Source organism: Sciurus vulgaris, assembly GCF_902686455.1.
Source record: "Sciurus vulgaris genome assembly, chromosome: 7".
Classification (NCBI taxonomy): Eukaryota; Metazoa; Chordata; class Mammalia; order Rodentia; family Sciuridae; genus Sciurus; species Sciurus vulgaris.
Genome location: NC_136467.1, coordinates 112,891,823 through 112,918,912, shown reverse-complemented (window position 1 = coordinate 112,918,912; position 27,090 = coordinate 112,891,823). Strand labels below are relative to the sequence as shown.

Below are 27,090 nucleotides of genomic sequence, written 5' to 3'. Positions count from 1 at the left end.
AACTATCCCATAAATAAATAAATAAATAAATAAATAAATAAATAAATAAATAAATAAATAAATAAGCAAGCAAACAAACAAAATCCAGATAATGTATAAAATTATAGCTTTTCTAGGACCCATCATAACATTAAGGTTATAAGATATTAAATTTAAAAACTGCAAAAAATAACAAGAACCTCTCACAAGAGACAGAATGTACAAAGTGTTTCACCATTTACAGACCAAGAGAGAAAAAAGCAACCATCATATTAATGGGTAAGAAGAAAGCAGTTAAATTTTTAATGAATTTCCAAGGGGGAGTAGGGGTCTGAGTGATACATGAAATCCATTCGTCAAAGCACCAGAAAAGCAGCAGGAAACCTTCTTGGAATCGTTCTTTGGTCTACTGAAGTAGTACAACCATTCATTGACTGCTGAAAGCTATTCTAAAAAGAGTAGGAAAATGGAGAAAACACATCAGAAACAGAACCCCACAACAAGCACATGGTTAATATCAGTTTCCACTGGAGAAAACAGAAGTCTAGCACACAAAAGATGACTACAGCAACAAGAAAATCTGAAACAGACTCAACCACTGATTGACTGAACTACTTACATTTAACAGAGCTGTGCCCATTTTCAGGAGTAAGTACCATTTAGAACACTCTATTGCTCTTCATCAAGCAATTATCAAGCCCAGGTGTAGTGGTGCATGCAGCTTGGGAGGCTGAAGCAGGAGAATCATGAGTTCAAAGCCAACCTCAGCAAAAGTGAGGTGCAAGCAACCCAGTGAAACCCTGTCTCTAAATAAAATTTAAAAAAAACACAGCGCTGGGGATGTGGCTCAGTGGTCAAGTGCTCCCCAGTCTAATCCCAGTAGCACCCCCCCACACCAAAAGAAACAATAAATAGCAAGCATTCAATCAAAATTTATGACACAAAAAAAGTAAAATACGACCTTTATGAAAAGATAATCAACAAAGTATTAGAGATTATAGAAATGTTGGAAATATCATATAGAAACTTTAAAATAATTTGTATTAATAAGTTAAAGGTCCTAGTGGAAAAGTGCACAACATGCATGAACAGGTGGGGGAATGCAACAGAGATATGCACCACACAAAATGAAAAGAAAAGAAAAAAGAAAAGAAAAGAAAGAGGAAATAATAGAAATTTTAAAATTGAATATTTACAGATGAATTACTTAGATGAACTTATCAGCAATAAGGATAGAGCTAAGTAAAGAATCCATAAACCTGAGGATAGGTGAGCATAAAGAGGTGATCCAAACTGAAACACAAAAGGAAAAAAGATAAGAGGAGACTGAAGAGGTTTGTAACAATATTCAATCATCTCACCTATGTAAAAGTGTAATCTCAAAAGGAAAAGAAATAAGCCACATATTGGAGGAAATTATTTGTAAAACACATACCTGATAAAGAACTTGTATTTAAATTACACAAATCTCACAACTCAATAAGAAGCTGATAAAACAAAAAACAATAAAAGCTTAGCAAAGGATTAGAACAATTCACCAAACCAGACTTTCTACCATTACTCACCTCTTAGAATGGCTAACATCTGAAAGACTGACAAGGAGAAGCATTGGGGAGAATGTGAAGTAACTAGAATTCTCATGCATTGCCAATAGGGCATTAACATTATACAAGCACTTGGAAAATCTTTTGGCAATGTTTCCTACAAGTAAACATAGATTATAAGATCCAGCAGTTCCACTTCTAAGTATTTACCTAGTATGGTAATAAATGGTTAAACAATACTCTTAAATTTGAATTGCCAGAAGCACATCAGGATCTCTAGAATTCTTGAAAGGGGTGAAGTGCTTTGAATGGCTAGGAGCTTTAGATATTCTGAGTCTGGACAAAGTCATTACTTTCTCACTACTTTATCCTAATGCATGACAAGAAGAAAAGCATCCACTTCTGTGTTCACTTCACTTACTTAGGACTTCCCACCTGGCTCCACTGCTTTCAAAGAGCTTACTAAATGATAACTTCAGCATTCATCTTTCCGGTAAAGCGTTAGAATTCTTCACCTTGAGAGACTGAAATGAAGATGAAGCCTTTTTCTGTTTTTGCAGGGGGAGGGGCAGGTACTGGGGATTGAACTGAGGGGTGCTTAACCACTGAACCACATTATAGTCCTTTTTGTTTTTTGAGACAGGGTCTTACCTCAGGCTCCTGAGTCTCTGGGATTAAAGGCAAGCACCAGAATGAAGTCAACTTAAGAGACTTTTTTAAAGCAACTTTTGGTAGTATGGCCAATTTAAAGGCAGTAAGAAGGAGCTGGTGGATTTTTTTTTCCCCTTATCTTTTCTGTTTTTGCTCCTGTGCTATCATAGTCGGCTTTATAATTGTAAAGTCTTAATCATCTGCATCATTTAGTCAGACTCAACATGAGAATCATAGACATGTAGCATTCAATGAAAAATTCTAGGATAGGAGAGACTTTTATGGTTTTAACTAGTTTTTGTCCCATCCTGACTGGATTAAGGAACATTTAGAGGATGCTGAAAACACTGAAATAGATACTATACTTTTGACAAAATATAACAATAGCTAAATTTTGATCTAGGGAGGTATAATTTCCATATAATAAAGTACACCCTCTTGGATTATAACCTTATTTTGACAAATGACTATAGATGTTTAAATACCACCACTATCACAAGAAAACATCTTCATCTCTCCCCAAAAGTTTCTTTATGCCCTCTATAGTCAATTCCATCTTCCCACTCTGAAACAGTGTCACAGTTAGGAATTACATAATACGCAGTCTTTCACATTTGGCTTTCTCCATGTAGCAAAATGCTTTTAAGAAATATCATTGATGACTTTTGTATCTGTTGCTTTTTCTTATGACTAGTATTCCACTGTATGTATGTACCAGGTTATCCATTTACCAGCTAGTGGAGATTTCTGTGATTTTCTAGTTTTGACTTATTATGAATAAAGAGGTCATAAACATACATACATATCCTTGCCCCTAAGATATCCACGCCTCATTTCTTCACTTTTCAGGACTCTTTTCCAATGTTACCTTGTCAGAGACACCACCTTTATTTTATTCTTCCTTCTAATCTTCCTGCCTGCTTTTTCTTTCTTCAAAGGTTTTAGCACTGCCATTATTTATGTTATACATTTTAGAAGAAAGATAGATATTTGGATTGTTATGTGCTTTGAGTACATTATTTGAAAATAATGATGAAACATTATTTTCATGAGAGTAAAAACCTGGTTTTGCTCACTGTTCTATCTCCTCTGCTTAAAACAGGGTTGAGTACTAAAGTGGAGTGAGATGAGGTGGAATGAGGTAGAAAGAGTAGAGAAGGGTGAGCAAGACAAGGAAGGAGATAAAGGAGAAGGAAGAAAGGTTAAAAAGAAGGAAGGAAATATTCTTCTTAAAATCAGGCATATCCGATGGGTAGTCTGCATTGTACTGTGATTTTCAGGATGAAAATGAATCAGAGTGAGTTAGCCAGAGTATTCTTTCTGAACTCGGCTGAAAGAAGAGTTTAAGAAATGATACAGTAATATGTAAACCATGTTCTTCAGCATAGCAGTGGTCCTCAAACTTAATGCATCAGAATCCCTTGGAAGATTTATTACTATACAATACTGGGCCCCACTCTCAAGAATTTCCAATTCAGCAGGTCTAGGACAGAACACAAGAATTTGAGAATCAAATCTCTAAAAGCTCTGAATGGAAGATTCATGATTTACAATGAATATTAAAATGATTTTCCCATATTAGCAGTATTGGCATCACCTGGGAACTCTTTTAGAAATGCAAATTATTGTGTCAGTAAATCAGTAAGATCACAGATGTAATCCTGGCTCCATCCATCAGCTTTTAATTACTTAAAATCCTTGAACCTGGAGTTCTGATTCCATCAGGCTCAGGTAAAACTGAGCCAAAATTGGATTGTATGTGCTCACTGTGAAGAGAGAGGTGGGCATGTATGTATTAAATTTTAAAAAATAATGCTTAGTATGTTGCAGAGTGAATGCAGCGATAAGAAACTAAAGACGAGATACTGCTTATCTGCTGAAGAGACTCCATAGATTTGTCAACTGTGTAAAAATGTTGAAACGACTGGTTTTAGTGGGGTAATAGGTGTGGAAGCCTAACTACAATGGATGAAAGAATGAAATGAGGGTGGAGAGTTAAAAAAATAAGTCTATAGGTAGAGTCTATATATATAATTACAAAAATATTTATATAATAATAGAACTGAAATCTAGCCCAACTCACTGGTTTACAAATAAGGAGAAATTGAGCCCAAGTGAGTGATGTGAATTTGGCTTCACATTAAATCCACTACTCTTGTTTTTACTACTCAGTAGTAACAACTGTGCTATTACCCAAAACAATTATTCTAGGAAAACAAACGTACTTCTAAACTCTATAGAAATTATGTGGAAAATTAGATTTATAACTAAAACGTAAAAAGATTCACTGAAAATTGACTTTTATTATAAATACTATTAAGCTTTGGCAATGAACCAAGTATGTGTGGCACTAGATGCTATATCATTTCAAATCATATGCATTTACATATGCATTTAATAAATATGTACTGAGTGGCATTATAAAAAGAACTATTTAAAACACTGCAAGGTGTTTTGTTGTTTTTTTATAAAGTCATTTTTTAGTATGTTTGGTCCCTATCGTGCAGTTGCTTAATATTTAATATCAGTGCTCAGAAATTTTGAAAGCATTCCATACAATTGCAATTTACAAAAAAAAACAAAGCAAATGATCCTATGCAGTTAAAGTCTCACTAGTCTAAAACAACTGAGAAAATAAAAATAAGGCTCTTAAGTACTAGTGTGAACATCCAAATCTGGAGATGACTTTGATAAAGTGGAGAAAACTTAAGTCTTCAAGGCAGGAAACCAGGATCTGATCTGGGCTCTATCAACAGCAAACTAGGGACAAATCAGAACATGTTTGAAGACTTCATTTTACTCACATGAAACATGAAAAGTATATGAAAAGTCACATGAAAGCCACTGGGTTTAAATAACTCTAAACTATGAATGTGCATCAGAATCATATTCTCAGAAACTATGCAATGCACAGGAGTACCTCAGACCTATCCAATCAAAGCATCTGGGGAAACTGAGAAAAAAGTTCTTAGGACTATTCAGTGATGTCTCCTTGCTGAGTGCTAGTGATCTAATTCTGTTTGTTACTTTAAAAGCCTCCTTCTGTAAAATGTAATATTATTATTTTCTAGCCTAAACAATGACATATTGAAAACATCTAAATAATCTTCATTCTGTTATTTCAAGGGGTAACAAGTATATGAAAAGCAATAAGTCAATTAAGAAGGATAAACTACTAAAACTGCAATTTGTTCTTAACTGGAAAAGTTAAAGTTCAAGCCAGTATGTGAAAATATTTACCTTATAATCTGGCAGCTCAAAAAGTCACTAGGGCATAGCCCAAGAAGGCAGAAATGATTTATGATATCAGAAGAAAGAGACAGCCTACATAATGGAAGAAAATCTTTACTAGCTATTATCTGACAAAGGATTAATATTAAGGATGTGTTTTTAAAAACTCAAAAAAATTAACAAAAGCCAGATGTGAAGATGCATGCCTTTATTTCCAGTGACTTGGGAGGTTAAAGCAGAGGATCCCAAGTTTGAGGCCAGCCTCAGCAACTTAGTGTGACCCTGTCTCAAAATAAAAAAAAATAAAAAGAACTGGGGACTTAGTTCAGTATTAAGCACCCCTGGATTTAATTCCCAGTACCAAAAGGGGAGGGAAAAAAAAAAAAAAAAACATTGACAACAAAAATTCCAATTAAAAAATGGGCAGCAGATGATTTGAATAAACATTTTCCAAAGAATCAATACAAATGGCCAATAAATATATGAAAAAATGTTCAATATCATCAGCCATAGGGAAATACAAATCAAAATTATGAAACACCATCTCACCCCAATTAGAATGGCTATTATAAAAAAATAAAACAAATGGTGGAGATGATATGGAGAAAAAGCAACTTCATAACACTGTTGGTGGGACTATAAACTAGTACAGCCTTTAGGGAAAACAGTATGAAGTTTCCACAAAAACTAAAAATAGAACTACCATATGATCCAGCTACCCCAATCTTAAATGTATATACAAAAGCAATAAAGTCAGCATACAAAAGAGATACCTGCATGTCCATGCTCACTGTGGCACTCTTCATAATAACAAAGAATGGAATTAGCCTAGGTGCCCACCAGCAGATGAATGGATAAAGAAAATAATGTGTGTGTGTGTGTGTGTGTGTGTGTGTGTGTGTGTGTAGAAGTATTATTTAGTCATAAACAAAACTGAAATTCTGTCATTATCAGTAAAATGGATGGAACCAGATCATGTTAAACAAAATAAACCACATACAAAAAGACAAGCACTGCATGTTCTCCCGCATATATGTAAACTTCGGGGGAAAAAAAAAAGTTTAGCCTGAAAGTAGAAAAGGTAAAAAAGGAATTATGAGGGTCGGGGATAGGTGAGTGGAAGATAAAAAGATGCAGGAAGGGTGGTTGGAAACAAATGCAAACTGTAGACACATATGGAATATCATAATGAATCTCGCTGATATGCACAATTAACATCTGTGTGGTTTAGCATAAGCATCTTTAAAAAGAGAGGTGAGGTCAGTAGGCTGCTAACACTGGTCCTAAATTCTTGGGTTCAACAGATCCTCCTGCCTTAATTTCTCGAGTAGCTTGGACTACAGGCACACACATGAACACAGGCTATCATAATTTTTAGTGGTATTTCTGCACAGTGTCATTGAAATAAAAATGAATTTAACTACAAGGAAAACTAGCATTTTGGTTATTTTCTCTTTGGTTTTTATTTTATTTTTCTTTTAAAATTCTCGGGCTGGGGAGATAGCTCAGTTGGTAGAGTGCTTGCCTTGCAAGCACAAGGCCCTGGGTTTGATCCCCAGCACCAAAAAAAAAAAAAAATTCTCAATCTGGTATTCTCATGCAATAATGTATTCAAAATGTGAATGATAATTTGCTTTTACTTAACTAGGATATTAAGTTACTTTCATTTTCATAGGGCCCAACTTTTGCCTACTACCTCTGTACTTTTATTCCTGTCTATTAACATTAGAATGATGGCATAATTTCTTTTTGTCCAATATCCATGAAGATTAATTTTAAAGTCAAAACATTTTCTTGTGCAATATAGAAAAGAACATGGGGGTCTGAAGTTTGACATTCTGGTGGTGTCACTCAGTAGGAGTCATGATACACTCAAGTCCATTAAATTTTCTGAGATAACAGCACTTCATCATAATAGTGGTAAGATAGAAAAGACATGCTACTCTCTCCTCTTTGGTGCTTCTGAAGGAAGTGGCACCTATCTCCTGCTCAACATTTTGTACCTCTCAGAACTCTTTAAAAGCCCAATATAGTAAAAAAAATTAATTAATTAATTAAAAATGACAACCAAGAAGTTCATCTGATAACAGTCAGAGCAATATGTCAAAATTAAGCCTAACTGATGGAAACCCACAGGCACTGACAAAAGAGTGCGGATTAAATTCAAGGGTCAGATCAGATACCCAACACTGGTTAGGAACAAGAAAACAATGCACATGCTACTCAGTGGCTTCCAGAAGTACCTAGTCCACAAAATCAAGGAGCTGGAAGTGCTGCATATATGCAACAAATCTTACTGTGCTGAGATTGTTTGCAACATTTCCTCTAAGAACTGCAAGGCCATAGTAAGAAGAGCAATCCAGTAGACCATCGGTTATGAATCTGAATGCTAGGCTATGCAGGAAAGAAAATGAAAAGAAAGCCCATGTGCATGTTTTGTTTGTGTTTAAATAAAACCAGGAAGAATTAGGACAGTCTGTACACACAAAGCTCTGTAAAAGTAGCATATGTGTGTAAGCTACTGTTGTTTTTAAATTTTTAGTAACTGTCCAAATTTCTAAAACGTATTTTTTATCTGTATTACATTTCATCATGATCTTTAAGATGATGAAAACAGCGATCAGTTTTCATTAATTTCAAGGTTTCAATTTAACAGGAGAAAAGTTTAAAAAGAGGCAAAGAAAAAAGGTAACTCCTCTATTTTCTAAAACCAATACCTTATTTAATGTTATAAATTGTGCATAATTTTGTACATTCAGTTTTGGGTTTTTTGTATTTTGCAATACAAACAAGACAAAAATACACTTAGGAAATATTTGCTAGAAATAAAGGCAAAACCAACATTGAATAAATGTAAATAAATATGGTAAGCACACCTACATAGAAATCAGCACATGCTATTTTTAACCAAAACCCAAACCACCATGGCATTTTTATGGCTTATAACTGAAGAGGACCTTTCAAACCAGTGCCCCTAACTTGAACAGTGAATCACTTCAATATTGATAAAAGATCATAATCTAACATAATACTCAACACTTAGGTGTCATAAGTGTGGATGATTTCTTAAAATCATCTCATCCTGGTAGGGCATTCACAAAAAACTTGCTTTTTAAATGTGCTGAGATTCCAAAGAAATATGGTCACTTATACATATTCATGTTTTTGTTGTTGTTATGTGTAAAATATTATCCCTACATTTTATTCTATATGTATCTATATCAATCCTATTCCTCTCATATTTTTAACTTCTTTAAATCAGGGATCACAAACTTTCTTTTGATTAAATATGAAAATAACATGTCCCCCCCAAAAAAGATGTCTAAGGATGAACCCCTGAAAGGCAGAAAATAATTGGTAGTTGAGCAATTATATTGGTAATCGTTTAGCAGATCAAAGAACCAATTAAGAATTATCAATAAAAAAAAAAAAAACTGCTTTTTCAAACTCTTCAGTCCAAAGATGTGATGAAATACAGATGTACACAAAGCAACCAGATTTCCAAATACTGGAGACAATGCATCTAAACAATCAAATAATAAACACCCTAATGCCACATAATGAAAATCTCAGTAATTCTTTGTGTTCTTCTTAGAAAACACTGTTTAAATACCTATTTACCAAAATAAAAATGTTCTTAATTCTCACTCCTTCACACATATTTAAATTTATGGTTACTATTGAAAATATTATTGTAACTCTACATAATTAAATACAACATTTTCCCAACTATTTTGAGTATAAATTTAGCACTAAAGTAACCACTATATTTTTGCAATTATAAACACAATTTAGGTAAGGGTTATTTATTAATAACAGCTAACAGTACTGAGCACATCAGGTAATATGCTAAGACATGTATAAGCACAACCTCATTTAATCAACAAAAGAGCAGTGTTTTAAAGAGCTTTTCTACTCATGGTCACATAGTTGTAGGAACAGGGTTTAAGTCAAATCAGGTCTAGTGAACTAAAGAGGTGATCTCTTACTATCATAAAACTAGTTTTCATTGAGTGTTATTACCACTCACGACTTGTGTAATATATAGAAAAGTCTGATTCTCTTCAGTGGTTTTAAACCTTTAACTGAAAACCAAAGTTTCTCAGTCAGGTCTTGGAAACTTCAGTGATTAGGGAAAACCATGTCAACACAGAGCCACAAAGGGCAACATATGTACATTGAAAGTCTAAAACACAGATGCTTCCAAAGACTTTAACACCCATTTAGTGCTACAGGTAACAAAATTCAGTTTAGCTATTCCCTTTTATGAGAAGACATCACTGATGCCCTACCATGTATAGCCAAAAGTATTTCTATTACAGCATTGATCACACTGTACTGTCACTATCTACTTTACTGTTTTACTCAGCACAATGCTCTTTTACCTTTGTATTCTGTTGTCTACTCAGTTATTAATAACAGCACATTTGCATTACACTAAAGCCCCAATGGTTAAATTAAGAAATAATTCTTGTATTCAAGAAAAAATGAGATCCACCTGATTCTATCCTTTCTTTATAGCTCACTTCAGCAACTAGGTTTCAACATCAAAAAGGAAAGAAATCTAAAGAAGAGTTTCAATGTGTAGCACCCCTTCCTAGCTAAAGTACTAAATAGTGCACAGGATGATGCTGGGTTCTGCCATGAACTTTTTATGTAACTGTGTACAAAATCACCTATTGTTCTGATCCGTGAGTTTGCCAACAGACTTAATATATGAAGACATTATCACAAACTCTTAATACATGTTAGCTTTTGCTTTTCTTCAAAAAGTAAGTTTGTTCTCTCTCTCTCTCTTGTAAGTATGTTTAAGAACATACTATAAAAGATTCTGATCCCCTGACTGCTAATGTATTATATATGCTCCAAATCTAAGATAAAGAGCATGGGGTAATTTAAAAATCACAGATTATAAAAACTGAGGTTGAGTAAGAGAAACTCTGGGCAAACACAACCATCAAAACAGTCATAATGATACATAATGCTAACTGCTTATATTGGCTTTCACTTTATTAAGCTATAAATCAAAATAGCACCTTTGCAAAATACTCTAAAAGAACATAATAGTGTATAGAAACATATACTATTTAAATTGAGCATTTTAAAAAGTTTTTACATTATTTCATCTTCCTAATGTTCTAAAGTATAATTATATTCTCTAAATATCTTGATAAACTAAAAAACATATAAATATTTTAAGAGACAATTAGATACTATATAAAAATAAGATGATTAGCTAATCTTTGAAATTTCTATCTAAAATCCCTACATTTCTCCCCCAAAGAGTCATCTAAAATGTCATTTGTCAAAACATTTTCTAGATAGTAAACAGCAGTATTTACTTACATGGAACTTTCTACCATATCACTTACCATGTAATAAAAACTGTTGTGCATATAGACACACAAGAATATATTTTTATATTTATACACATTCATGTACACACACACAGTTGTGTGTGCATGTATATCACCTTTTACTATTAGAATGAGGTCTTAGATGGCACAAGTTAAAACCACTTACTAACCTTTTTTATCTCTAGCTCCCAGACTCATGAGTTCACTGAATAACAGATATTTGAAGGTACCCTACTATGACACCATAGTGGTAGGTTCTGTGATACACTCAAGTGATAGGCAAATGTAAATTTCACTCAACCTATTGTGGAACCCAAACTTCTATGCAACTATATTCAGAATTTTTATGAGGTGTAATAAAATTAAGCAAGCTTACATTGAGAAACAGGGTAATAATTCTATTATTCCAAGCTTCTGTTTACAGATAAAAATTAGTCCTGTATAACTATGTCAAACTTATTGCTAGATTGGTAGACCTCCTTAGAATTATTTGTCTTTTGGGAAGGTGTCACAAATGTGTTCCTGCACAGTAGCCAGATTGTGGAACCCACCTAGATGCCCTTCAAATGATGAATGGATAAAGAAACTGTGGTATACACACACACACACACACACACACACACACACACACACACACACACACACACAATGGAATATTACTCAGGCATAAAGAATGATAAAATTATGGCATTGCAGGCAAATGGATGAAATTGGAGAATATCATGCTAAGTGAGATAAGCCAATCTCAAAAAACTAAAGGACGAATGATCTCGCTGATAAGCAAATGACAACACATAATGGGGGATTGGAGGGGGGCAAGAACGGAGGAAGGAAGGACTGTACAGAGGGAAAAGAGGGGTGGGGTGGAAGGGAAAAAATAACAGAATGAATCAAACAACATTACCCTATGTCAATTTATGATTACACAAATGGTATGCCTTTACTCCATCCATGTACAAACAGAGAAACACCATGTATCCCATTTGTTTACAATACAAAAAGGAAAATAATGTGTTCCTGATGAGTATCTCCAATATAAATTAATTTATTTTGCATCTCATAAGTGATTACTCCATCAGACTGTTCATCCTGATTCAAAATTGGTGGTTAAAGATATATTTTGTATAATAAAACTGCTTTTCAAAGTGAGTAAGTAAATGTATGCTTAGAAAGGAAATGCTAGTTGTATTCTCAAAGGCACAGTGGTTGCCAAAAGCCTACCCTTTATTTTCCTGAATATAATAGGTTTCTTTTTTTTCTAATTTAATTACGACTTAATAAATTTTTATGTACTAAAGACCAAAGGTGCTTCAGTTACTGCCTTGAAAGGCATTCATCCCCAGCACCGCAAAAAAAAAAAAAAGAAAGGCATTCATAATAGAAGAGGACCTGAACCAATTATTCAAACGCTCACTGTTCAGTATTCTGAAGGAACTACCACTGCCATTACCACTATTCCACAGACCTTAGAGAGGAACAGCTCAGTGGTTTTCTTTTTTTAAATAAACTTAATTTTTTTAGAGCAGTTTTAGGTTCACACCAAAGTATTTCAATTTTTTAAGAGGCAATTCCTACACTGCGTTTGATTCTAATGATATCTAATATAAACTCAGTAACCTAAGAGGATACAGTAGGTAGATTGCTACTTGTTTTTCAGATGACCTAGCTTGCATTTAAAAAAAAAAAAAAGGCATGGGCACAAAAATGCTACTTCCCAATTACTAGTAAGTCAATTAAGAAACACACACACACACACACACACACACACACACACACACAGAAAATAACATGTTGGACTGATGTGGAGCAACTGCAATCCTTGTACACTGTTGATAAAAATATGAAATGGTACAATCACTGGGGAAAACAGTTGGGTGGTTTCTCAATAAGTTAAACATATAATTTACACACAACCTAGTAGTTCTACTGCTAGTTATATACCCAAAGACTTGAAAAGAGAGACTTTAGAAAGTACTTGTATGTCAGTGTTCCTTACAATATTATTTACAGTAGTCAAAAGTTAGAAACCTAAATGTCCATGAAAAGATAATTGGATTAAAAAATATGCATATACATACAAATGAATATTATTCAGTCATAAAAAAGGATGAAGTACTGAAACATGATACAACATGGATGAACCTTGGAAACACTTTTCAGTGAAATAAACCAACACAAAAGGATAATGTTGTAATGATTCCACGTAAAATGGGCAAACTGATACAGACAGAAAGTAGAATAGTGTTTACCAACAACCTGGAAGAGAGATGAATGAGGAGTGATTGTGTAAAGTGTACAGAGTTTGTCAGGTATGATGAAAATGCTTTGGAGCGTTTTATTCGATAATAAAAAGAAATAAGCCACGAAGCCACAGAGACACAGAAGAACCTCAAATGTACACTAAAAAGTAAAGGAAGATGATCTGAAAGGGCTACATGTTGTCTGATTCCAACTCTATGACATTCTGGAAAAGACAAAACTATGGAGACAGTAAAAAAAAAAAAAATCAGTGGTAGCAAAATTTGTTAAGAGGGAGGGACGAACTGGCGGGGCACAGAACATTTAGGGCAGTGACTATACATCATATTGTGAAAGTGGATCTATGTCATTATACGTTGTCAAAATGACTCATCAATTTTGACAAATTTACCACACACTAATGCAAAGTTTTTTTTTAATACAAAAGAAGTAGGGGAGAGAGAAAGTACATGGCACTATACTTTCTTTTCATTTTCTTATACACCTAAAACTTCTCAAAAAAAAATCAATGTTTAAAAAATTTTGGAAATACTAATAATGGTTGCACAATATTGTGAATGTACTGTCACTGAACTGTACATTTAAAAATGGTCTAATTGCAAATTTTATGTTACACTGTACCACGAAAAGTGAAAGTGACAGGCATCCCTTAATTTATAAGAAAAAATTCTGTGCTAGGGGAATGCTAATAATAATCACAGTCTAATAGAGACATCAATGAAAACCTTCATGGAAAAAATTATCACCAAATATTATTCCACTATATTAAGAAGATTTAATTTTACTTTTGAGTGTTCCCATAGAAACAAAGGAGACTTTATCTTGAGAGATCTCTGATTTCGCCAGGGTAGAAAGTCCCAGAACTCCCTGGTCTTTCCTCTTAAAATTTACCAAAAAAAAAAAAAAAAAACCAAGACATCACATAACACAGAAACACAGGGAGTTTGTGAAAGGTGGAAAAAAGAAAGGCTTGCTGCCTAAGGACCTCACAATTTGAGGAACAACATGGTAATAAATCCCCTAGGTTTCCTTCTTGCCTCCCATATATCTCAGACAGATTGCTGCAGAAGAACTGTGAAGAGGCAGAGACAAATAAAACTTTCAAAACAAAGCCCTCTCCCCACCAGCAAAGGACAAAGAAAAAGAAAAAAAAAAAAAAAAAAAAAAAAAGGTGATCCAACAAATAGAAAACATTTTTGGCAATATCTGCCTCTCTGCAGCCAATCACCATGGAAAAGAGAGTTCTACCTTCATTTTAGCAGATCAAATGGGAAGTTAAATTTTCATTCCAAACTCCCCACCCAACTTCATCCCTGAAAGCAGCCTAATTCGCCCACCAAAAAAGAATCAGAAATTTGGCAAGGTAATTGTCCATCAACCAATACACAGATCCACTGGGGGCTCCAACTCCCCTGCTGGGGGTATTGACAGTGGAGCAGAGGTGGGAAATTGATGTTACCTCCTCTATTGCTTCAAAACCTCCAACAGAATAGCGTATATAGCAGTAAGCTGTGCCTCCACCCTCATCTAGCAACAATGAAGTTTATTAACACACATTTCCAAACAGAACTAGTTACTGCTAGGCCTATTGTCAGCAGGAGCCAGAAAGGAGCTGAACCTCCAGCCCCAGATAGCAACAAAGAGACTAACCAAGGCATACAAGTGAGGGCTGATCAGAGCTCTACTTTTCTCCTGTTCCTGGTGTCACTGAAGCTCAGTGGGAAGCTGGAAATCTATACCTAGCAGCAAAGAGACTGCACAAAGAGTGCCAAGGTTAAGTCAGAACTCCATTCCCCACCACACACCCACCTTCAAGGTCAGCAGGACCCAGAGGGAAGCAGGGTTAAAAACTCACTCTGCATCAGTAAGGACAAAGAAGTGGTAGGATGCACAGATAGTTGGTAGTCCACTTTCCCTCCCACTACAGATGGCAACGGACTCAGATGGGAATTGATCTCACAGCCCAAACCAAAGGCAAAAAAGAAGTGCAAGAAAGTGGCCCATTTCATAAGGAAGACATCAGTAAGCTAAAGAGGTGGTGAACTTCTAACTCCACATCTGCAACAAAGCAGCATAAGTCTGTGTTCCGCTGTGCCATAGTTACTCTAGTGAGGAGGTATGTTGGTACTATGACCAAAGTGCCTGCCAGGAACACTTAGAAGAAGTTTATTTTGGGCTTATCATTTCAGAGATTTAGACCATAATCAACCCACTCCAGAATGCTAGGCCCAAAGTGAGATAGTTCATGGCAGAAGGGTATGGCAGCCAGGAATCAGGGAGAAGGGGACTGATAGTGGGAGAATGGAGGGGTGGGGATGGGGGAGAAAGAGAGAGACAGTAAGGCACTAGGGACAAAATTATAAAACCCAAAGGCATGCCCCATCTGCCTATAATCACCACCCATTCAGTCCATTTATATTAGGAGGGACTGATTCAGTTACAGTTTTCATAATCTAATCATTTCACCTTGAATGTTCCAGCATTAACACAGGACTTTTGTGGGACACCTATGTCCAAACCATAACAGGAGGGCAGTAGGAAGCTAAACATATATACTCGGGTGAGCCTTTCTCATTTTACAACAGAGTGTAGCAGAGTAAGGCAGGGAACGGAGGAGAGATGGAGAGATGGTGATTAGTTAGACAGGTGTTAGAGCCTCATGAACGATTTAAAAAATCCCTGTCATACCAAGAACCAGAAAATCATAACACAAATGATAAAAACAACCAACAAGTGTCAAAATCAAGTTGAATCTGATGTTGGAATTATCTGACAAATGTCTTAAAGTAACCATCATAGACACAGTTCAAAACGCCATAAAATTCTCTTGAAACAGATGGGTACAGCGGCACACACCTGTAATCCCAGTGAATCTGGAGGCTGAGGCAGGAGGATCCGAAGTTTGAAGCCAGCCTCAAAACCTGAGTTGGGTTCTAGATTCTGTCTCAAAATAAAAAAATAAAAATGGCTGGGGATGTAGCTCAATGGTGAAGTGCTCCTGTGTTCAATTCCCCACACACAAATTATATTAAATGAAAAAATAGACTCAGCAAAAACAAAAATAAAGGTTTTAAATAAGAAATGAACCAAAATGAACTTACTGGATGAACTGAATTCTAGCAGTGGAGATGATGAAGAAAATCTCCAGGCCCAGGTAGTTTCAGAGGAAAATTCTATCAAATGTTACAAACAGTAACATCTGATAAGGTTCAGGACACACTGTTCAAAAATATTTTTAGCTAAAGGAATTTGAGAAAATCTCAGAAGCACAAAGGCCCCTCTCACCCTATTATTGTCCTAAAGCAGGTCATAAAATTCCCTGACAAAGGCCCTCACTTGAGAGAGACCCTCTCCAATACCTAGAAGAAAGGAACATCCTTACCTCTGAAGACACAGGGTCACAGAAAAGAAATTGAACAAACAGAACTTACTATGTTTCTTCTAGTTTATTATCATTAGTTCACACATTTTCATCTAACTCACTTCTCCATGTCCATCCACACCTTCATCAAATCTAGCACCAAAATACACAGATTATTAATAATCTTCTTTCTGCAGGTCTTAATTTCTTATGAAGGTTCTCCAGTCAAGCAAAACTTATACTAAATAAATTATCTTTTCTCTTTATTAATCTGCTTTTGAACCTAGAATGAGTAAGGAAATGGTATTTTCCCTCTTCTACAAATCAAATTTACACAATCTGTTCCAGAAAATAAAGGACCAGGGAAACCTAATTGCTTTTGTGACCAGTATTACTCTGATACAAAACAATACAGTACAAAAAGACCAAAGCACAGCAAAACCAAAGAACAGGAAATGAAAGACCAATATGTCTCATGAACCAATATGCAAAAGTCCTCAACAAAAAAATTAGAAAATCAAATCCAGTAGTATATTTTTTAAATTATACAAAATGGCTAGTAGAATTCATTCCAGATAGGCAGAGGTTAAAATATTTATCAATGAATGTAATGAACTCTATCAACAGATTAAGGAAAACATAAGATCATAGAAACTGATAACAGAAGAATATGGTATAATCCAACATATTTCGTGATTTAAAAAAATTCTTCAGCCCATGCTGCTTCAGATCTATTTCCACTGCAGCCCACTGTATACCTCAGTGCTTACTACCTCCTTAAACCATGGTACTATCAGGATAGGTAGGAAAAAAGTATGATGAAGCAAAAACCAAAACAAATAAATCAGCATAAAGAAAGGAACAGAGTTATTTTAGAGAGGGTGGTCAGGAAGTGAGCTCATAAGAGCTAATATGAGAAGAGAATTGAGTAAAATTATTAAAATATTGGGGGATGTAGGCTAAAGAGAATTCAAGAAGAAATGAGCAAGTATAAAGGGTGCTTGGGGGAGTACACTAGATGTATTTGAAGAGCTAAAAACCAACTTCCTGGTCTCTGGTTCAGATCTCTTTCCACTATAGTACAATGTCTATTTCCTTAAACCATGATATTCATTTTATAGGTCATGTGAATTCATCTCAAAGAAGTCTTTTTTATTCCGTTATATAGGTAGAAAAGTAATTCACTGTATAATAAATCTTCTTTAAGGTGACTATATCACTGGCACTTCCCTAGAAAGAAATTTTCAAAATATAAATGTGAGAGATCATTTGTCTTGTTTCTCAAATGAATGAAATTATGGTTGGCAAAAGCAAATGTTAGGCATTAAAAACTCTGGGAAGTAAAATAAAAAGCTTTAGATAATTACTGTATCATTCAGTGCTATTATATAGTAATTCTGATAACCATTCTTTGTTATAAAAGAGTCAGGTCTAAATAAACACAGTTTTCTCCAGTTCCCCCTTTCTATTATTTTAAGAAATATCAATCTTAAAAAGTCAATTACAAACCATCTTTAACAGTCTCTTATAATTTGGAAATAATAAAGTATATAATGTATATACTAAAAAGATTTTATAAGCAAAACAAAATATTCAAGGATAAATAAGCCTATGAAGAAAGAATGCAGAAAGCTAGACAGAAATTTAATCTACAAATTTCAAAAGTATAATAGACTTTAAGAATGAAAAGCCAAAAGGAAGATTTTTTTTCCTTTCTATGTTCATTAAAAAAAAAAAAAACTTTGTATTAAAGGCTCATTCAGACTTAAATTAGAAACAAAACTTCTTAAATACCAGTCTATAAAATGAAAAGTATGATTTTTAATGCAAACAGATTTCAGGTTCATTTCAGTTCACATAAAAAAAATGACAGAATTCTCATCAGCCCAAAATTTCAGGAAAAGATGTTTCTCTTTTAAAATAGTAGGCCTCAGAAAAGTCCACGAGCCAATCCTATTCATTTGGCCAAACCTATAGAGGAAACTAAAATGAGGTCTGAAGAAGGACAACTGTAGTGGCTATTTATCACAAAAGGTAAAGAAAGACTTCTGTATCAATCCCCCAAGCTTCAAGACCACCCAGGGATATTTCAGTGGTCAAACTCAGAAAATCAAAAAGGAAGTCCTTACCACCAAAGAAAACAACACCCTTTCCAAAAGAATTTGTGAATCAAACCAAAACCCTTACCTTTGAGACCACTTTTTTATAGAATAGCAAATGATTGTATTTTGATTGGAAAGCCATTAATAGTAATCCCATGTTTCTTGATGTCCCAAGCTATATGAAACACAAATGGCCACTTTTAATAAGCACAGGATTGGAAATATCTTCTGAAAATCCAAAGAAAAATCCCTTTATGCTCATAGCAAAAATTTAAACTTTTTAACTTATCTTCCCTTTGGAAGTAGGCCAAGGGAATTTCCTACTGCATGCAGCTCTAGGGCATCATTTTCTTCAGGAATGTTCTGCATAAAGGCATTTGAAACCTTTAATATATGTTCCAAAAGAGCAGGTTTCATTGTCAAGAACTTTATTACATTAAATAAATTATGTTTCTTTATTTTGAAAAAAAAATTTAAGAATTTTAATATGTATTATGAATTTCCACATAACATATAGTGTAAAATATTTCCCAGAAAACGTGATGAAGAAATTAAAATTTAATGGGTAAAAAGAATCTACACACATCTTTAAAAATACTCCAATTCCACAGTTGGAGAAACTATTTTTTTATTTTTATTTTTTAGTTGTCAATGGATCTTTTATCTATTTATATGTGGGGCTGAGAATCAAACCCAGGGCCTAACACATGCCAGGCAAGAGCTCTGCTACTGAATCACAACTCCAGCTCAGAAATTATTATTTTCAGTATAAATTAAAATAAATGAAAAACTCTAATTAACCCAAAGAAATCAGTGGTTCAAGGCAAAGCTTCCAAAAGCAAGACATACTAAATGATTTCAAATCTTACATTTAGTTTATAGAAATACACTTACATATTTAAACTCCATATACAGACTAATCTTTTGTGCTGAAACTTAAGTCAAAACTTACACAAGTTTTTCTGAGATAATTCTCATTAGGACCATTATATTGAGCTGGGAATGGACCCTTAGCCAGAATAAAAATAGGGGTTTAAAAACTGAACATAGTCTACAAGGAAAAATTTTAAAAATAAACATTTTAAGAGAAGGAACAAACATTTATCTGATAAACAAGTATATCCAAAATATACAAAGAACTCTTCTGATTCAACAATAAGAAAACAACTCAGAGGCCAAACATAACTGATCAGACAGCTCATGAGAGGAGATATATGGATGGTAAATAAGCATATAAAAAACTGTTCAACATGTTATTTGGGAATTACAAACTACAGCAATGAGCTACAACTATATACCTATCAGACTGGAAAAACGAAAACAAATACTGAAAATATCAAATGCTGCAAAAATGTACAGCAACAGCAACTGTCATTCACTGTTAGTGGGAATGCAAAATATTATACCCACTTTGAAAGATAGCATCATTTTTTGTTACAAAATTAAATATACTCCTACCCAAGGACTAATCAATTCCATCCCTTCATGGCTGCAAATATCAGACAAGATTAGGCACACCCAATAAAATACTACTCAGCCATAAAAAGGACAAAATCTCGTCATTTGCAGCAACATGAGTAGAACTGGAGATCATAATGCTGAACGAAATAAATCAGACAGAGTAAGACAAATACCACATGATTTCACATATATGTGGGATCTAAAAAAGCTGAGCCCATAGAACTAGGACAAAAACAAACAGCACATACAGCACCTCTATGACGGTGTTTTAAAACTCACAGGTTGGTATTGAGCCAGAGAATATGATCATCACTTTCCCAAAAATGAATTATTAGGGCTGGGGTGTCACTAATTGAGAGAATGCTTGCCTAGCAAGTGCAAGACCCTGGGTTTGATCCCAGGGGAAGGAGAAGGGGAGGGGGAAAGGGGAGGAACAAGGGAGGCAAAGGGGAGGAGAGGGGAGGGGATAAGAGTTGCTCTTTGAAACGATGATTCAGATTAACAAATTTACATCCCCCAAATTAGAAAAAAAAACTTGTATACATTTATAAAATAGTATATATTGGTCCCTAAAAAAATTTATTATTTATAAATAAGACATAATCAGGAATGTTTGAACTCCTAAAGAAAAGATTTTAAAATACGGTTCCTTAGAACCAGAGAAACAATAATTGTACCCCATTTGTGTACAATGAATCAAAATAAATTTTAAAAAATTTAGTTCCAAATCTTAGAATGAATTGCTTTTATTAAGAATCTCTGACTTTTTAAAATCAAGGATATTTTAATAGTTTAAAATTATATCATGAAAAGCATATTTATAAAGCCAAATGAAATATGAAGATACTGTATCAAATTAAATTCTGTGTCCCCAAAGTCTAGAACAGAGTTGGTGTTCAACAAAGACTTGTTCCCAGAATACCAGCGAATAAGATAATGTATTCTTATTAGTTTTTTTAAAAAGTTCGAGGAATAGTCAATACATTATATTAGATATCAAAGACTATTATATAGAATTATTATAAAAAATGAATCCTCATGTAGACCATAAGATTTTGATACACAAAAATAATTTAGTTCTATAATGAGATTTTGAAATTTATTTTATCTATTTTTGTTAAACGCGTCTTATTTAAACAGGCATTGAACAGCATATGTAGCTTTTCCACATTAGATACTTTAAATATCAGGTTATGCATGCAAGTGTTCACCTTCCTTTTCTAATTCATTCATTCATTAGAAATTATGGAAAATTTTTTGTAGATTATTGGTAGGTAGGCCTTAACATAGGTCATGTTGGTGTTTCACAACTGATATGACTTCACAACCAAAAAGATTCTGTCAAACTGTAGATTTTCGGTTTCCATTTTAAAAAAATAAAATAGGAAAACATAGTTTTCTACCAGTCTTATATTAACTTTACACACAACATACATAGCCTTTGTCTTCAGGAGAATCATGGAACACAGTTGACTTTAAAAAAAAAAAAAAAAAAAAAACACTTTATGGTACTTTAAAGGTCTTATTAGTGGCACCAGGTATAGTGGCACATAATCCCAATGACTTAGTAGGCTGAGGCCTACCAAGAATTGTGAGTTCCAGGCCAGTCTCCCCAACTTAACAGAGGCCCTAAGCAACTTAGTCAGAACCTGACTCAAAATCAAAAATTAAAAATGTGGGGAGAGGGTGGGGCAGGGGGGAGCATTGGGGATATAGCTCAGTAAAGCACCCCTGGGTCCAATCCCAATACCAAAATAAAAAATCTTGTGATATACAAGAAGAAAAAAAAAAACTAACTCTGCAACACATCTGTAAATATTAAATGTATATTTTGCTAAAACAATTATTTAAAAGGAAAATCAACAATTCACAAGTTCAAGTAATATCACCCAAATGTTTTTTGGATTGGTGAGAATTGTTTTCAACCACAATAGGCAGAATAAAATTATCACTCAAACCTCTATGACTAAACTGTTGATACAAAAGTGGTTTAATTTCTAATGCTGTCATAAGTACATGCAGCAAAACATTTTAAAACACACCTAAATATCAAATCAAAAGCAGTTCTCCAAAGTGGCCCCAAAGCTAACAGGAAAACATTTAGTTCTAGAGAAAATGTGCTCTAGTTGTATGCAACAAAAAGAATACAGATGCAATTTAAGGAAAATTAAACTAAACCTCTGGTGATTATTTTTATTACAGTGCCTCAATTCAGTTTAAGCCCATCTCATCTGGAGTAGTACACAACTCTCATAACGCTTAACAATTTTCACTCCAAAAGAAGCTGACTACTTTTGTAGCAAATTTACCTATTTCCAGGATCCAAGTCATAAAATGTGTTGTTCAGTTAAAGTTTGGACATCTAACTCTTGGGAATTTCCAAGTTTTTTGTAATGTTTCTTGTATAATAAAATGTATGTCAAGAACAACAAAAAAACAAAAACAGTCAATTGGCAGGTAAAGCCTCTTTAGTTGTAGCAGGAAAATGGAAAGGAAGGAGAGAGAAAACATAGATTGAGCCTAGATTTAATGTCCAAATGATGGCCAAACAATGCTGTGAAACACTACAAATGTTTCATAATAACTGGAATAGATAAAGGCATAGGAAATTAAATTGGCTTAAGGAAAAAACAACAACAATCAGAATTTATAATTTGTGCCCCTCGAGGTATACACATTTTAAATCCCCTCAGTGTATTGAGTGTCTGGCTAGAGCCCGAGCATTAAAGAGTCCCTGGGCTTGTTGTTGTCTCTCAGGAACAACCTAGTATTTCTACATCCAGAGCTCTGTGCATATTATCACTTTTTACCATGCCATGATGTAAACAAGACTGCAAACCATTAGGAATATGTAACCAACTTTTAGACTACATGGCACTTAATCATTAAGGGGACTGATTTTCATGAGTGAGAAGTCTGCTATGTTACATTTAAATCATTATTTTTAAAGTGATTTATACCTTGGATTCATTTTATTTGTTAGGAATTGTTTATCTACATATTTATATTTATACATATTTAAGTAACATTATTTTAAATATGCTTTAAGTGAAAAATGGAGTCCACTAGGATTTCTTTTCCCCGTTTAATGAGATCTGCACAAAATATAAGGGATTAATGGGACTGGAGATAGAACTAGCTTTAATCGCAGGTCAACTATTTATAAATTTTGTAATTCTGGGCAAGTTACTTACCTCCGAATCCTCAGTTTTATCATTTGTAACATAGGAATAATGATAGTTGTTATCCAAGGAAGGGTCTTTGTATTCATTGCCTCTCAAGTGACTAGGCTTAAAACCTAGCATACAATGACAAACATTCATGGTTTACCAAAGAGACATGAACACAAGGAGACTGAAAGTATGTTACACATCTATAGAAAGCATACTTCTGTTTACTTTATCTAATCCATCATAGATACAAAGACAATGAAAACCTTACTGAATTATATCTGTGACAATATTCCATCATTTAAAAAGGGAGGGGGGCAAGTTATATTACTTTAGAAGGGCTCCTACCATTCTAAAAATACTGTCCTGCAGCTGTTTAAAATTTATTTTTTTAGACCATAGCACCACTGTTTGGTTGTTTCCAATTTCTAAAACCACAAATAGTAAAAGTGTACTCAGTCTACTGCAAACATAAATAGCAAATGCACGCTTCAGCACTTTTTAAAGGATATGGAAATTGGCAACAAAAATGCAGTTCATGTTGAAAATTTACGACACTCCTGCCATATTTCTTCAGAAATACAATCAGGTAAAAATTAGGAAGATCTCTACCAGCTGGGTGGTATTTTTATGTTTTTTTACTTATATTTTCACTAACTGAAAGACCTCCATTATGCAACTTCTGGCACTTGATAAAATAGAGCAATAGTACCTTTGCTAAAACCACAGTTTCTTTGGTTATGTTTAGCATTACACAAACATCTTTCACCTTAGATATCCTTTTGCATTAGTGTTTAATCTTAAATTGACTAAAGGGAATATCTTTTTTCAGAATATTATGCTTTCTGGATGTCATTAAGCAGAAGAATTGTATTTTCATGACTTCTTAAAGAATTTATGTGTGTGTTTCAATTATGAGGCATTTGGTTCCACAAAAATATTGTGAAAACTGCTAAGGGCAAGAATACGAAAAAGATTCAGGGAAACACAGGGAAGACAGATTTACTGTGTTGTTATTAATTTAAAAAAAAAGAGAAGAAAAAATACTCTTTATAAAATATATAAAAGCCACAACATGGATTCAGTGTCTCCTCCCTATTATGGGTATATCTAAAATAACACATCCTTACCTTCTTAAGAGAAGAAAGAAGAGGAAAACATTCCTAGTACAAAGGGTAAAAGTAAATAATGTCTAATGTTAAACATGACAGTGAAGGGGGGAAAGAAGTTTCATCACCAGGAACAGTTGTTCAATATTTTTATTTTTCTATTCAACATTAAAATTCCTACTACTACATCTTTAAATGAGGAATATTAAAAGATAATTGTTTAATCCTTTGATGTATTCAATAAAAAAGCTGACCTTCAAAATAAAACAAAAAAGGTGCTGAATTAACACTTCATGAATAAATGAAAACAAAAAGGGTACTAAATCATTTCAGATCATTTTTGCTTTCCTTGAAATTTTTTAAATGAATGATTCAAAAACTGATGAAGCGCAGCGCAGTGGTGTGCACCTATAACCAGGTACTCTGATGGCTGGAGGGGGACCACTTGTGCTCAGGAATTTCAGACCAGTGATGAAGTGATAGCCCCCTTCTCAAAAAAAAGGGAACAAACACTAGTAAATAATATTACATACTGTGATCTAATTACTTAAATGAGTTGAAAGGGAAATTAACAAGAATTTTTAAGTGGCTCCTCTTTTCATGGAGGTTCTTTATATGCATTTTTACCAATCATGCTTAACCAATAAACATGGTTGAAGATTCACTAAATGTTTTTTAATCAGATAAATACTTAAATGTCCCTTCTACTACATGTTGTTTTAAAGTAATGAAAATAATGCAAGAAATCAAATTAAATTATGCAATGTAAAAGGGAAATACAAATAGAAAAGTTCTGAGGCACTTATAAAAATTGATTTTGGGTTTTTTTTTTTTTTTTTTTAATTTAGTGAAAACAAGATCAAGACCATATAACTAAGATGCTTTGCTTTTTTATTTTTTTTTAGGTCCTTATATATAATCCAGCAGCAGTATTTCTTTCCCCATGTCTTCTACTGGGCATATGAATTTTTTTTAAGATGACTTTTTTTTTAATTGACAAACCAGAAAGTGAACCTAACTGCCAAATAAAATCTCAAAAGAAATCCAAATTACATCAGAACTTAAGAAACAAAGTTGCATTTTTCTAATCTCTAGTTAGCATCTATTCAGAACTGAAACATAAAATCATTCAGAGCTAATTTTTTCCTACTCTGCTGTTTAACACAAACTTGGTAATATTACATTATTGCATTTCTAGAGATTATCTAAAAATGTCTCAAAGCTCTCAATTTATCTTTTGGTCTGGTGAACAAGATATTATCTGAAAGGTTAGCTGCTTTAAATTGCCCATTATTACTTTCAAATGATACTTAATCATATTTTCCTAAAACAAGAGTTGGTCTAATCAATATGAAAGCCAGGAACAAAATAATATTTTTAAAATAGCTTTTCAAAATAAGAATATATATTCCACTCATGCAGATTTTTTTATTTGAAACAGGATCGCTTTTATAAAAAATGGAGTGTCATTTTGTATTTAGAACAGAAGGGAAAAAAGAATAAAAGTATAAATATCTACTTCATTTGCTATAATCATAAGTTCTGAGACGGAAAGAAATACAAAATTAAACCCTAGCAGTTAATGGTACATACAAACCTTGCAATTTAAAACTACAAACTTTCCTCCTAATACTTTATAATAGCTTTTGGATAAAATACTTTTTTTTTCCTTTAAATTAACCATGAGAGAATGGAGAGAATAGGAATGAACTAGTGTCAATACATTAGAAGAAACACCTGAAAATTTAACTTGTGAAAACAAATCAAATTTTGGAATTTAGGAATGACCCCATAAGAGTGAATCAATCCTTCATCTTTAGCACTTAAAAGAACATCCATTTCTAACTTCATGAAATACTTTAATTTTGAGGAAAACTAATCCTGGTTACTTACATTAGCTGACATGAATGGTTTTTGACTATGTAAGGTACAATTTCCTTTTTAATTCAATTTATGTAGCTCTTGAGTTATTCTGGGTTAAGTCACACTGCCTGCAATTATATGTGAAACACTAATGTCTTAATTATTACTATTAAATAGCTATTCTTTTTGAGTAGACATATTAACTTCTAATCACAATTTTCATTTTAAGTTCTGAATAACACGAAAACAAATCTTATGTTTAAGGGTAGAGAAAAAGTAAAGGAATGCTACAAACAGAATGATTACAACACTTTCTCATACTGTTAACTTTCTGTACAAATATTTGTATTATTTTATAACAACTTAAAATCTTAAAATAAGAGGTATAGTTACATCTTCTACTAGTGCTTCACAAAGACTACTGTCATCTTTGGAGATATAGTCTCTTGAAAGCTAGAAATGAATACAATTTTATATTTTAAAATTTATTAATGCAATGATAATAAATTACTTATCTTTAAAGACTTTTTAAATGCTGTTATATTAAAGTAAACTTATAGACATGATTAATGGATGCTTCCAGTATAATCAAACATATTTTTCCTTGCTGGAAAAAAGCAATCGGTTTAATTTTCATGTATTTTCACACCATTCACAGCTTAAATTATGTACAAAAAATGTAATGTGAGACCTATACTGGTCATCTGAGGATTACTAATGAACGCATGAACCTTCACAGTTCAGTAACACCTAAAATAATTTTATGAAAAAATTACTCTTTGCACATCGATTACTTACCCACATTAAGACTATTTCCTGGGCTTTTCATAGTATAAAAATTCACTTGAATATACAAAAGAAGTGGAAATCAAATAGACTATTTTTCCTACACTATGCTCAGACAACAAACCCTAACAAATGCTAAAGACTGACCTGACATTGATAGGTAATTCAATAGTTAGATGATAATTCTTCAGTATTTTACAGTAGCATAATTTTTCAT

At 33.5% G+C, this 27,090-nt stretch overlaps 1 protein-coding gene and 1 long non-coding RNA gene across 9 annotated transcripts in view; one reads left to right on the top strand and one right to left on the bottom strand.

The window, feature by feature from the left end:
• The window catches only part of SUPT3H (SPT3 homolog, SAGA and STAGA complex component), a 499,594-nt gene that overhangs the window by 332,637 nt on the left and 139,867 nt on the right, over positions 1–27,090 (bottom strand). The gene's annotated exons all lie outside the window — the stretch shown is intronic.
• LOC306665570 lies at positions 11,797–13,437 on the top strand. The gene is made up of 2 exons (XR_013765073.1): positions 11,797–12,091; positions 12,131–13,437. It is a non-coding gene; the product is annotated as an uncharacterized lncRNA (long non-coding RNA).